Genomic DNA, 12,760 nt, shown 5'->3' on the forward strand with positions numbered 1-12,760 from the left:
ACATGGAAAGCGGGCTTACCCCAAAACAACTGAGCTGAATGTGCCGACAGCTCCTAGATGTGATGTGGGATGTCAGAGCTACAAGGTTAATGTGAGGAGTGAGCTCTGCAGCATCCGATTGATGAATTTTGATAAAATCGAGGTTATGGCGCGCATGCCACAAATATAGGGAAAGCGGCACTTGGTGGGAGGTTTCTGAAATGATCCTTACATGTAACCTCCAACTGCCAAAAATAGGTCCCTGAAACAAGGGATGCCTTTGCATGCTACCTTGGGAGAAGTAGCCCATGCATGCAAGTCAGTTTTGCTCAGTCCTGGAGGGAATTAGTTAACTCAGTTGCACATGCACGAGGTTGTTCGATTGCTGGGAGTTGGGCTGGTTGCCCAGGAGATTTGTGCAATTTCTGGGCAGAGCAGTTGATTGGTGCCCAGATTTGCACAAATTCTGGGTTGAGCAGCCCTGTTGGGGAAAATTGTGCAATTTTCACTCTGAGCGTTGACTGCCAGAATTCCGCAATTTTGGAGCACAACATGCTACCAGTTAGGATAGTGCAATTTATGGAGGGAAGGCTGGTTTCCCTCCATAATTGCACAACTTCTTAGGGGATCTGCTCAGCCTACAGCTGGGCCAAGTCCAGGTGATCAACCTGTGAGGGGAATGCATCGAGCTGTGATCGACAACCTGCTTTTGTGCAAGAAAAACACTAAAGATTGTGTACTTGATGAAGCAAGACAAGGTGCTGTGAAAAGTTGGTAGGGGGCTCCAAAATGAAGGTAAGGAAAATTTTTGGAGGGTGGTTGTAGCCACTACAACACTTGGTGACACACTGGTAGAACTCCAGCTCTCTGAATGGACCTTGTTCATGAAAAGCAAGTCTAACACCTCCAGAATATTGTTCAGTTCTAAGCTCATCTTGGTTTCACACTAGCTTGATTCTAAGATGTAGTATCTGCCAAGCTCTTAGTTGATTGACACACATTCCAAGCCAAGGAAACACAGTTGTTTTGATTGGGGTTGAGGGGTATATTGATGCACAAACATTATAGTAGTCAGAGTCTTAGTTTCATCTCTGGTGTTGCTCCGCTGCCAGCAAGCCTGGACAGTACCCCGACGGAGTCACATAGGAACACAAGCATGGCTCCACTACCAGCGAGCCTAGTCAGTACCCCGGCGGAGTTACTTGCATCACCTCTCTGCACAGGAAGCCTTTCTCTTCTTTTTCCTTAATTTTCTTTTTTTACTTTTTTTTTTTCATTTTTTCATAACTGTGCATATCACTTATTTATTTCAGAGGTGGAAGAGGGATCCCGACTTATTGAGAGCAAAAGAAATTGTTCTAGTAGAGAAGTAGTTTATTATACCTCTGACGTGCCTGTTAAGGTTTCCCCCCTCACCTTACTCTACTTGACTGAGCTGATAAGGGTTAACCCAAAAACAACTGATTAAAGTAGGTGACACTAGTTAGCGCGCAAGCGTTGTGTTTTCACCAGTATGTATTTTCCTTCGACGTATCATGGACTAAAAGTAACAATATCTGCATACAGAGGCAAGATGACAGATAACCAAGTAGTTATAGCTGTACAAACCCTCTTGTATTTTACCCAACTCGTTTCAAGAGTCATACATGGTTTCATGTGAAACTAACCTACAAACGAAACAAGTGAACTAACAAACAACAAAGCAAAGCAAGAGCAGAAGCAAAAGCGAAAGCAAATCAAGTAAGCAAACAAGCAAGCAAACAAACCAACAAACAAAGCAAGTAAGCAAACAAGCATGCAAGCAAACTGACTGAAAGCAAACACTACTCCTACTCCTAAACTAATGGTGCATGGACCTGATCACGTGAAGTGATATTTCCAATGCAGCCACTGACGCATTGGTTGACCCATGTTGGTGAAGGCTTGGTCCGCGATCAACCCAGTTGTGCGAACTAGAAAGCAATATAGATATAACAATGAAGAAAGCCACACTTTGTGTTTCAAAGTGCCCACATGACATAAGTGAGTACAAGTGCATGACAAGTAGTCCGTGGACTTATCATAGTGTTGTGCGATACTTGCGTGCAACTTTGAAGCATAAGCACACTCTTGACTATGACATGCAAGCAAATGAAAGAAACAAAGATATCTTGCGTTGTGCACGAGTGCTTTCAATGTAAGATTCCTCCGAATGCATGAGCGATGGGATCTTGCAGTTTGAGTGGAGGAAGCATGATTTGTGTGTGAGATGGATCTTCAATGCATTTAGATGAGGGATGAGGAGCCTTAGGTGATTGCACAGTTTCCTGATCGGAAGTGAGACTAACCCCAAGGGAGCGAGGGTCTGACACAACCATCAGCTTGGGCTGAAGTGCCTCAACAGTCTTGGTGTTTCAACTTCATCATCAGATAGATCATAAACCGGTGGCTTCAAAAGATCAACTATGATAGAATCATGATCGTGATCAAATATGGGAGTAAATGGACCATGACTGCCATGATTAGAAAAATCAATGATTTCATCGACATCCTCATGATCAGATGAATCAAATGGAGGGGTAGATGAAAAACGAACAAACTCATCCTCTATGTTTTTAGAAAAGATATATGAAAGATCAAGTGGATTTTCAATGAATAACTTATCCCCTCCATTGTCGAATGATGGACCAACATCCGGTGTGTCCTGCGAGTGATCAACAATGGATGCATTCGTGGATGAAAGCACACATGAAAAATCATGGATGGAAGGTTCACCAAAGATGTTAGGAAAGAACGGAGGGGGCTCAGACATAAGGGATTCATCCTTCACCGAGTGTTGATGCTCAAGCTCCCACTCATACTCTTCATGAATGACATCGCATGTTGGTTGTGCAACACCAACTCCGTCAATGGCATGCTCCTCATTTACAAGAAGTGAAGAGTCCGAAATGGATGAACACAAGACAACATCATTCAGAGGAATAACCGAGTGCGAAGGTGGAGGTCGTGGAGCAGTATGCATATGACAACTCAATAGACTGACAACCAAATCTATGCAAAATTTAAGTGAAGTGATGTTGGGAGGATGTGAAAGATAGCCAGATGTGTGAGCATGATCCTCAACATCACTCGGCAGTGGTGGAGTGTTATAGCACCATTTACCACTCTTGGTAGATCTGATGCTCTGATTATGGCCTAGGGAAACCCTTCCTTCCAGACTTGGTCCAAAATCTAAAAAACAATGTTTTATTCCCTATACGCTACTTTTCCCTGTGATAAAAGCGTGTACACGCAGGTCAGCATATACCCAACCCACGTACATATGTTAAAACACTTAAAAAAATTAAATTTCCTTAATTTCGGGCGGAGTTCACGGGTTTTACCTGTTACTCACCTCCTATTTCCCGTGGCCCAACTGTTTCCCAACTGAAAAAACTAATTTGGAGAAGTATAAATAAACCTCCATGGGAAGGCCTTAAGGGAGAAGATATGAGATATTGATACTATAGTGAGATTATCCCTGATCAAGTCTGACGAATCCCTGTGCCTCCTGCACTCCCCAAAGCTTTAGGAAACCCTTGTTTCCTTGTTATAGATATCCTTCATCTTGCTTGAGATATCCTTGTATTGGTGATGGAGGAATATTGCTGAAGGCCGGGAAAGGACAGATCCAAAGGACAGTTCTGCTTGGAGCCAGAGAAGGACTCGGGTCATATTTCTCCACTTTACTTGTAGCTAACTTCAATAAAAGGAATGTTGTTCTGTTTCCGATATTAAATGTGTTTATGCATCAAATTATGTTATAATTCGTTTATGAATCTTATATTGATGTATAATTGGTCATTCATTTATATGATTTAAGGTTAATGTCATGAACATGCTTTATGTTTCTATTGCTGTATATGTTCCATTTGAATAATTTTCAGGTTTAAAGAACATCAAGAGAAGTTGAGGGTTTGTACTGTGTGGGATGTACCCAAACGTAGGACATCTGGGTAAGGACACTCCATCACAGTTTAGTAGAATAAGCATTTAGGTTGACTGCCTGAGCATTTCTTGTTGTGGTTTGCCCTCTGCTCTATTGGGGTTCTCAACCTAAAGCCCTAGGGTGATCTCACCCATAACAAAATTAGCGACTCTGGGGATAACATTCTTGTTATTCCTGGTTTGGGTTGTTTGTTCTCAATCAGAGTTCAGTTTCTTGATTGCTTGCTTTTGCAGTATTGATTGGTCCATTACTGTCCCAGGCATCAAGCCTAATCTCCTTGATCAGACTTTGATTTTTGTTTTTCATAATTAAGCTTTTTATACGTTGTTTCCTTTGATTACATTAGCGTATACATGCACATTTCTTTAAAGACGACTCGCATATATGCGGGTTTCTTGTATTAGAAATGCGTGTGCACGCTTCTGTGTCTTTACACAGTCGCGTCAATTTTTTGAAATATTTTTGCCTAGTTAGGTCTACTACCTGGTGATTTATGTTGTTGTATGGTCATCTGCTGTTTGGAGAACTCAGTTCTCCTGCAAGCTTTCTTTTTCAAAATCTCCTTCTCACTAAAAAGATTTGGCCTAGGATTGCTTCTTAAGCAAGTTTGTAGTTTGTATCTTGGGTTCAAGGTTTCGTTTTGAGTTCTTGGTTGCTCTGGTCTTCTAGAGCAGGAAATTGTTTTCAAATTCATTTTCAGCCCGGATTTCAAGTTCCCTTGCTTTGCTTTCCCTTGTTTGCTGGCCTAGTTGCTTTTTTGAGTCTTTTTGACAAGTTTGAAAGTATTTCTTTTTTGGAATTTTTGTCAGTTTGTTGAAATCTTTTGCTGCTAATTCGATCATTTTATGCAAGTTTGTAGTCTTTCTTGTGCAAGTTTCATTCATTTTCAAATTTATAACTTGAGAGATTAAAAGACTCCTTGTGCTTATTTATTGATCGTTCGAGTTTTAGTAGTACTTTTGTGACCTGAAAAAGTTGCTTTTGTTTCCTTAAAAGAAAATCACAAAAACATTGCTTTTGTTTTCTTTTTCCCAAGCTTTTGGTTTACGGTTTCTTTTGTTTTATCGTTGAAAATAAAATTATGATCTTTTGCAAGTTTTTATGCTTGCTTTGAAGAGAGATTTGTGTTCAAATTTTTTTCCGTCTTGAATCATTTTTAAGTTAGATTATTGTCTCTATAAAGAATTGCATTTGCTTATGAGTGTTGTAGGATCTTGCATCATCATTTTGAATTACATTAGGTTAGTTTGCATTTTAAAGCATTCTTAGTCCATTTTAGTTTTTGGGTGTGTGTGGATTGTTTTAGAAAAGAAGGAAAAACATTTTGCTTATACATAGGTTTTCATAAAACCCAAGCAGAAATCACTCTTCATCGAAGAAAATGACTGCATTCATATAGTTAGTTTTCTATTGGTTTCTTTTGCGTCATAAAAACATCATCAGTTTCACTTTCGTAATTCCCCTTGACTTAAAGAACAACTATATAAAATCAAATGATTAATAAAATGAACTAGAAATTTTATTGTTGTCATTAGCAAACACCAACAAGTTTAGGTTCGTTAGGGCCTTGGATTAGGTGAGTGGAGAGTTAACTCTCCAAGGTCGCTCAAATTACAAAACTTAGAAGTTGAATAAATAGCGAAAACCAATATCGTTAGAAAGGCTGGGAAAGTTCCATGACTGGGAGTTAAGCACGAGCGAGAGTGAAGACAAGGAAGAGAGATACCCCCTCTCCTACTGTTGGATCCCGCCTGACGACTATTCCGCCCGATGTTTGATACAAGTTAGTATACATAGTTGCCTTTCCTAGGGATCGCACAGGTGGCTGCAGAGGGGAATCCCATGGCACCTGAGGCTGACGTTGCATCATGTTCAATAGTACTTCTGGAGGGTACCCTTGTGAAGCTTGGGTGCTTGCACCGGCAAAGGCTATTGTTTGGAGGTCAGCGTAACTGCTTCTGATACCTTCGCTAGTAGGCCTGGGGCATAATTACCCCAGTCTATTTTCGGAAGGCCCTTGATTTTGGCTTTCTTGTATTTTGGTGTCTAGTCCTAATCACCCAGAGTGGAAATACTTGAAAGTTGTTTGATTGCTTGTATCTTTAGGGACTTTTAGAGAGTGCTCTTTTCTCCTAGCTGGCCTAGCTTTAAAACATTTCTTAAAAATAATTCAAAGTGGTTGATCAACCAACTTGTTGGTTTAGGAGACTTCGTGGGCTATCACCTACGAGTCCTGAGCCTTCTTCTTGAAGGCACAGGAGCAACACTGCTAGTGGTTTTCAACCAGTGGCAGCAGGCGCATCGAAGATTGATCCTCCAGTTGGAGTAATTGATTCACAAGATAGACCTGGTACAAGTAGAGAGTTAGAGAGGAACACTCCAATTCTTTCTCGAGTACACTCCCAGTAGGAAGACAATATTTAGGTTGAAGAGATTTCAGAGTCTATTGCAGCTCCTAATTCTCCTCTTCCTCCTGATCATCCAAACGTTTTATTATATGTCGGAACTCTGACCAACAGGCCTTCGAGCCCAGGTTTACATCGATCTTTTCCTTCGATGACCACTGTTGGAAGCATGACATCCACGACAAGTGCCATGAGTATGTAGACTCCTGTATCTGTACAAGGAGGAGGAACAATGTCTATACCTTCTGTTACTCCTAGCATTGCTATATTTGGTTCTACTTCCATTCCATCTTCGAGTGGAAGTTCTCAAGCTGTTGCCTCTGGCATTGGCTTTTTCCCTTTTGGAATGCTGACTAGTGTGATTCCTTCAGTTTCATTAAGTATTCCATCAACTGCTTCCACATCCATGGTGAGTGGATCAGCTTCTTTTTAGGGTTTCCCGTTTAGGGGTGGTCATATACCACATTCCAACCCAACTGTGGGATCAATTCCTTTTTCCTTTATAGGTCAAAGTTATAATCCATTTCAAAGTTGGACAAACCCTGCGGTTAGTGGGTTAGGAGCCGGGAATCAATCTTATTTCGGCCAACAAGGGAATGTCGTATTCCTCTGTCAATTCTTTCCAGAATTTTTCTCCCTATGCTAATGCATGGAATCCTTATCAAGGGCTCTCTTCTCCTTTTAACACTTATTTAGGGGGTAACTTTACTAGTTACAGAGGCTTTTCGGCAGGAGTTGGTCAAACTCCGAATTTTTTTGGACCATAAGGGGCTCCTTACGGTTCATTTGGGTCTATGAGTTACTTTAGGCAACCTAGTGCCTTTACAAATCCAGGCCATTCTTTTAAGAACGTTAGGGGTTTCGCGCACACCAGGTGGAATCCTCAGGGTCCGCCATGACTCCCTTTTCTGGCAACGTTAAACTTGCCAAATCTATCTAAGTTGACTATTAATCCAATTAGGTATAACCTAGTTGGGCCTCCAGTCCCAACCAAACTTCCCTCCGATATACCAAAATTTGAGGGGAAGGCTGGTGAAGATCTGGGTGACCACGTAACCACTTTCCACTTATGGTGTTCATCCAACTCCCTGATAGATGATTCAATCAGGTTGAGATTATTTCAACGAATCCTAACTGGAAATGCGGCTAAGTGGTACATAGAATTGTCAGGGGGCACCTTCACTTCTTTCGGTGATTTGGCTACTATATTTTTAAACCATTTCCAATTGCCTGTCCGATATGATGCTGGAACTAAGCTTCTGGCTAATTTCCAACAGGATCAGGCAACGCACATTTCGGATCATATCCAAGAATGGAGGAGAAGGAAGAGGCTCATTAAAGCCGATATCCCACAAGAATTCCTTCTTGAATGGTTTCTTAAATTATTACAACCTGAGATCTCTAAGGACGTGTCCCTCTTCGATGTTTTCACTGAAGAGTAGGCTATTTTTAGGGCCCAACAGTTAGAACTGATCTATTCTCAGTCTGGGGTTCTTCAAAAAATTATACCTGACGCTCCTAGATCTAAGGTGGATATAGCCAAACTAAAACCATGTCCCCACACTGATGTGTTAGTCAGATCAATTGATGTTAACACAGTTAAACTGCTGAATCAATTGTAGCAGTTGTCTTTACAAACTGCTTCCTCTATGCAGGCATCACCGTCTGTATCTACACCCTCTCAACCTACGTCTATAAATGTCATCCAAACTTCTAACCCCAAAGGAAACCAACAATCCAATGGGAAGAAGAAAGGATGAGGTAGGAAGAAGAACTAGGATGGGAAGGGCAATGCAAACAAACTCGACAATGATACCGGAGGGGGTAGAAAATAGTCCAAGAAAAAGGTAAAATTTCCATGCAAGTTATGCAATGGAGATCATTTGACTCATCTCTGCCCTAAGATCCAAGACACTCAACGCTTATTAGTGCAGCAAGGGTCTTCTAGCTCCTAGGCTGTTCTCACTAACCCTTTTTCCCAAGGGCAGCAATTATTTGCTGGCGTGAACAAGAATGCTGATACCCCCGTAGGGGGAAACCAAGAAGGGGATAATTCATCAAATGTCTTCATGATGAGCTTGTATATCGACGTCGCTACGTGATCGCATCATAATGGTGAATTAGAATCATCTAAGGCTAAGTCTGTTTCCGATGCCTCAGAACCGCTCCATATTGAGAGGCCCTCTGTTGAGTCTATACCTCAGATGCCGAAAGGCTCTGCAAAGCGCTCGACCATCAACCCTAATGCTAGGGTAGCCTAGAACTACTCGATTGTAGAAGATCTGGCTCAGAGTCCTTGTGTTATGTTAGCATTAGAGGTACTCCAGTCGTGCCCCTGCTCAGAGGAGTGCTTTGCTCTCGACAATCGGAGCAGTAGATCCAAAAAATTCTCTTGTGCTCACTTTTGATATGTCAAATGTCAAAAAGAGACTTCCCCATCATATGGATTTCCAGATAAAGTCTACATATAGAAAGACTAACATCTTTCGAACCATTATAGATGAGGGAGCTTCCACACGTGTGACGTCCATGTCATTTTGGAAGGCCATTGGATGGCCTCAAGCTATTCCTTCACCAACTATATTGACAACATTTGATGGAAATTCTCATAGGCCACACGAGATTATTCCAACCTTTCCCATCTATGTTGGGGGAAAGGTAGTAAATATTGAGGTAGAAATAGTCGATGCCAACCTAGATTACAACCTCCTCTTAGGCAGGAATTGGATATATGAGATGGATGCCATAGTTTCATCATTATTTCACATCCTTTGTTTTCCTCATGAGGGAAGGATTGTAAAAGTGGATCAGATGGATTATTCTCTGGGTGACTCCCACGCATCTTCTGACTCTACTATTCCATTAGTGGACAATCCCAGGCAACCTATTGAGAATTTAGGAGTTGGAATGTACTCTTTTTTAATGGGTATTTTTGATCTTCTTGCTCCTTCAGCTAGAATCAATGCCATTTCATCCTCCAAGGGACCTTCTCGAAGAGAGTTCTTTCGAACTCATTATTTTTCAGACCCTTGGCCTTTACCCTCATCTACCACCACATTATATGGAGGACAGGTAGGTGGAATGGCATGTCCTATGTCTGCAACGGAAATTGCTTATCAATCTATTGTTAGCTCTACAAACTCCCATCCTACTCCTTTCTCACCTGAGGAGTTAGATGGAGATGTGGCTCTGGACTGGACCCTCGATTCAACTTCAGCTCAGGATTGCTTAGATACAGTTTTATCATCTGAGGAAGTGATTCTTGAAGCAATGACGGGCGTTGATAGACTATGGGATGATTTACATCATCGTTCATATTTCCTCCCTCATTTGCGAGAAATTGAGTCAAGTTTGTCCAGTCCTTCTACTAGTGATGTTCATACAGTTTTAAACCCTTTGGCTCCAGCACAATTTTTTGCCGAAGGTAACATGTTTGTCATCTCATGAACTGTACCAGTGAACATCTCTAGGAATCCTAACATAATCGAAAATGTCTTCATCGGAGTTGACTATTCCCCTGAAGAAATTCAAATTTATACCGATCTCTTCAAAGAGTTTCGTGATTTGTTCTCTTGGTCTTATGAGGAAATTCCTGGAATTGATCCATCTATAGTCCAGCATGAGAGCAAGACATACGAAAATGCTAAACCTATTTGGAAAAAACTTCGATCGGTCAATCTTAGAAAAGCAGCAACTATTAAAGCTGAAGTTGAAAAGCTGCTCAAGGTGGGCTTTATATACCCCGTTCCTCTAACAGAGTGGGTCTCTAATTCAGTCCCCGTAGACAAAAAGCAAGGAACGATCCAAGTATGTATTGACTTTAGGGATCTAAATAAGGCTTGTCTGAAAGACAATTACCCCACGCCCTTTATTGATCAAATTATTGATGAATGTGTGGGTAATGAAATTTTTTTGTTCATGGATGGATTCTCTGGTTACAATCAAATTACTATCCATCCAGAAGATCAACACAAGACAACCTTTATTTGTCCTTGGGGTACGTTTGCATACAAAAATATGCCTTTTGGCCTAAAAAATGTTGGAGCCACTTTTCAACGGGCCATGTCTTATGCTTTTCATGACATCAAACATGTTATTGAAGCATATCTGGATGATTTAGCTGCTCGTTCTCGAAAGAGAATTGATCATCCTAATCATCTTCGGCTGGTTTTTGAGCGATGTCGTTTTTATAAAATCCAGTTGAATTTGAATAAGTGCATTTTCGTAGTCACATCAGGTCGGTTGTTAGGATTCATCGTATCAACGGAGGGGATTCATGTTGATCTCTTCAAGGTTGAGGCAATATTTCAGTTGCCTCCCCCGTCTTCCATACATCAACTTCAAAGTCTCCAAGGAAAGAAAATTCCTTGAGGAGATTCATAACCAATTATGTTGAGATCACAAAAGGATTTATGTGTTTGCTTAAGAAAGGAGTCCCATTTTTATGTGATGATTTCACGCAATGATCTTTTGATGCTTTGAAAAAGCATTAACTTCTGCTCCATTGTTGAGTCCACCTGATTATAACAGAGATTTCCTTTTGTATCTCCTTACAGCAAAATCAACCATCGGTATGGTTTTGGTTCAGGAAGATGATGCCTTATCTGAGCATGTAGTCTATTATCTAAGTCAAGGCTTGGTATGCCTTGAACTACGCTATTCTCTCATTGAGAAATTGGCTTTGGCAGCTATCCATGCTATCCAACGACTTTGACATTACATTCTGCTTCGAAAAATGTTCATCTTAGGAGCCGTCAATCCATTTCAATTTGTTCTCAGTAGGCGAGTGATTAGGGGAAAATATAATAGATGGATTGTCATTTTGCAAGAATTTTATCTTGAATTCATGTCGGCTAAATCTAAGAAATCTTTAGTATTTTTTGGGAACGAGATCCCCTAAGGACAGTTTTGGGGCTAAAAGCCCATGTTTTGGGTCAAGTTTTGTAATAAAGTTGTAAAGTCTCCGCATTTTGTGGCCGTGGAGCGCGAAGGTGTCATGAGTCATAAAGGGTTGTCCGCCCTTATTTTGTAAAGTGAAAAGTTGGTTGTAAAGATCCACCCATGGTCCGCGGACCATGGGATTGTATAAAATGAGCTAAGTAAGTAAGCTCTAAGTAGTTAAGAAGTCTTTAGAAAAGAATGGAGTGAAAAGTCTTGATAGCGAAGTCTAAGTGTTTCGGGTCTTAGCGTAGGTAGAGGCTCTGCAGCTGAGTGTGCAGAGACCTAGGGTAGAAATCCGCAGATGAGTGTGTGGTCCCCTACAGCTGTGTGCGCAGGGCGGATAGAGTTTGTAATATGAAGATATCAATAAAGAGAAGTATTCGACAATTCCTGTGTATTTATTTCCTGTTAATACATCTTGTCATATTATGTATGGATTTCATTTACAATGCTTATGTGATGCGCGAATGTATGTAATTATGTTGGTTAATTGAATACAAGTAAGAATATCTGTTTACACGGTGCTAACTGTGAATGTTTAGTAAGTTAAGCAAAACACTTAAGATAACTTGGGAACTGGTGCAATACGTTGTTATAGTAGCGTGAAAGTACCTGGACCGCAGGATAGGGTTGCACGAAGGTCGATTGTACTCTTTCGTGGAGGTACTAAAGGGTGGAGTAAAGGGCTAGACTGACAGAGCCTGAGAGCTTAGCGACCTGCGTGAAAGCAGGAACAAGCGGTATAAACCAACATCACGACCATCTCAGGGTGCGGAAACGTGGTTCTAGCATCCCCCCATATTGCTCTGGCTGAGACTTCGTTCCGCACTTTGGGAGTTGATGCTGAAAGGGCCAGTAGTGTAGGGATTTGTTTGGCTAACTAACACTAAACGTGGGCTAGGCCCCACATAGCCAACAAATGGTTTTGTTGCCAGGACTAGAATCTGCATAAGAGATGTGTGATGTCATATCACTGGAATCCAACTAAGAAAGAGATCAGAGACAGGTTGGATGGGAAGATCCACGAATTCGCAGCACAGGAGAACATAAATTCGTGACTAATAAAGGAATAGTGGCTAGATAGGTACATATATACAGAAATTCATGAGATCTTTTTCTATTCCTTTCCAGTTGAGTTATACAAGTGGATCGCGAAGCTAGCAGATAGCCAAGGAAGGTGGAGACTTGACGGTCCTATTGTCTGGACCCCGAAGTTAGTACAGAGACTGGAAGCCTCTGAGGATAAGATCGCCCATGCTGTCGATCATTGGCTCAATCACATCATAGGAAGATTTGTGACTGAATTCGCGGTTGATACCTCTGTTAGCTACAGCGAGGCAGAGTGGTGCTTTTTCAAAGGTCCGCAAGGTAAGTACTTGAAGTCTTTGAATACCTAGATTAAGATGTTATTGTGCGAAAAACGGGTTATGTAGCTACCTTGATGTTCGGAGCTACGCGAAGTGGGAAG

The sequence above is a fragment of the Pinus tabuliformis genome, chromosome 3_1 (genome assembly GCF_031772625.1).
Source record: "Pinus tabuliformis cultivar Carrire ecotype Pingquan chromosome 3_1, CPIR1, whole genome shotgun sequence".
In the NCBI taxonomy this organism is placed as follows: Eukaryota; Viridiplantae; Streptophyta; class Pinopsida; order Pinales; family Pinaceae; genus Pinus; species Pinus tabuliformis.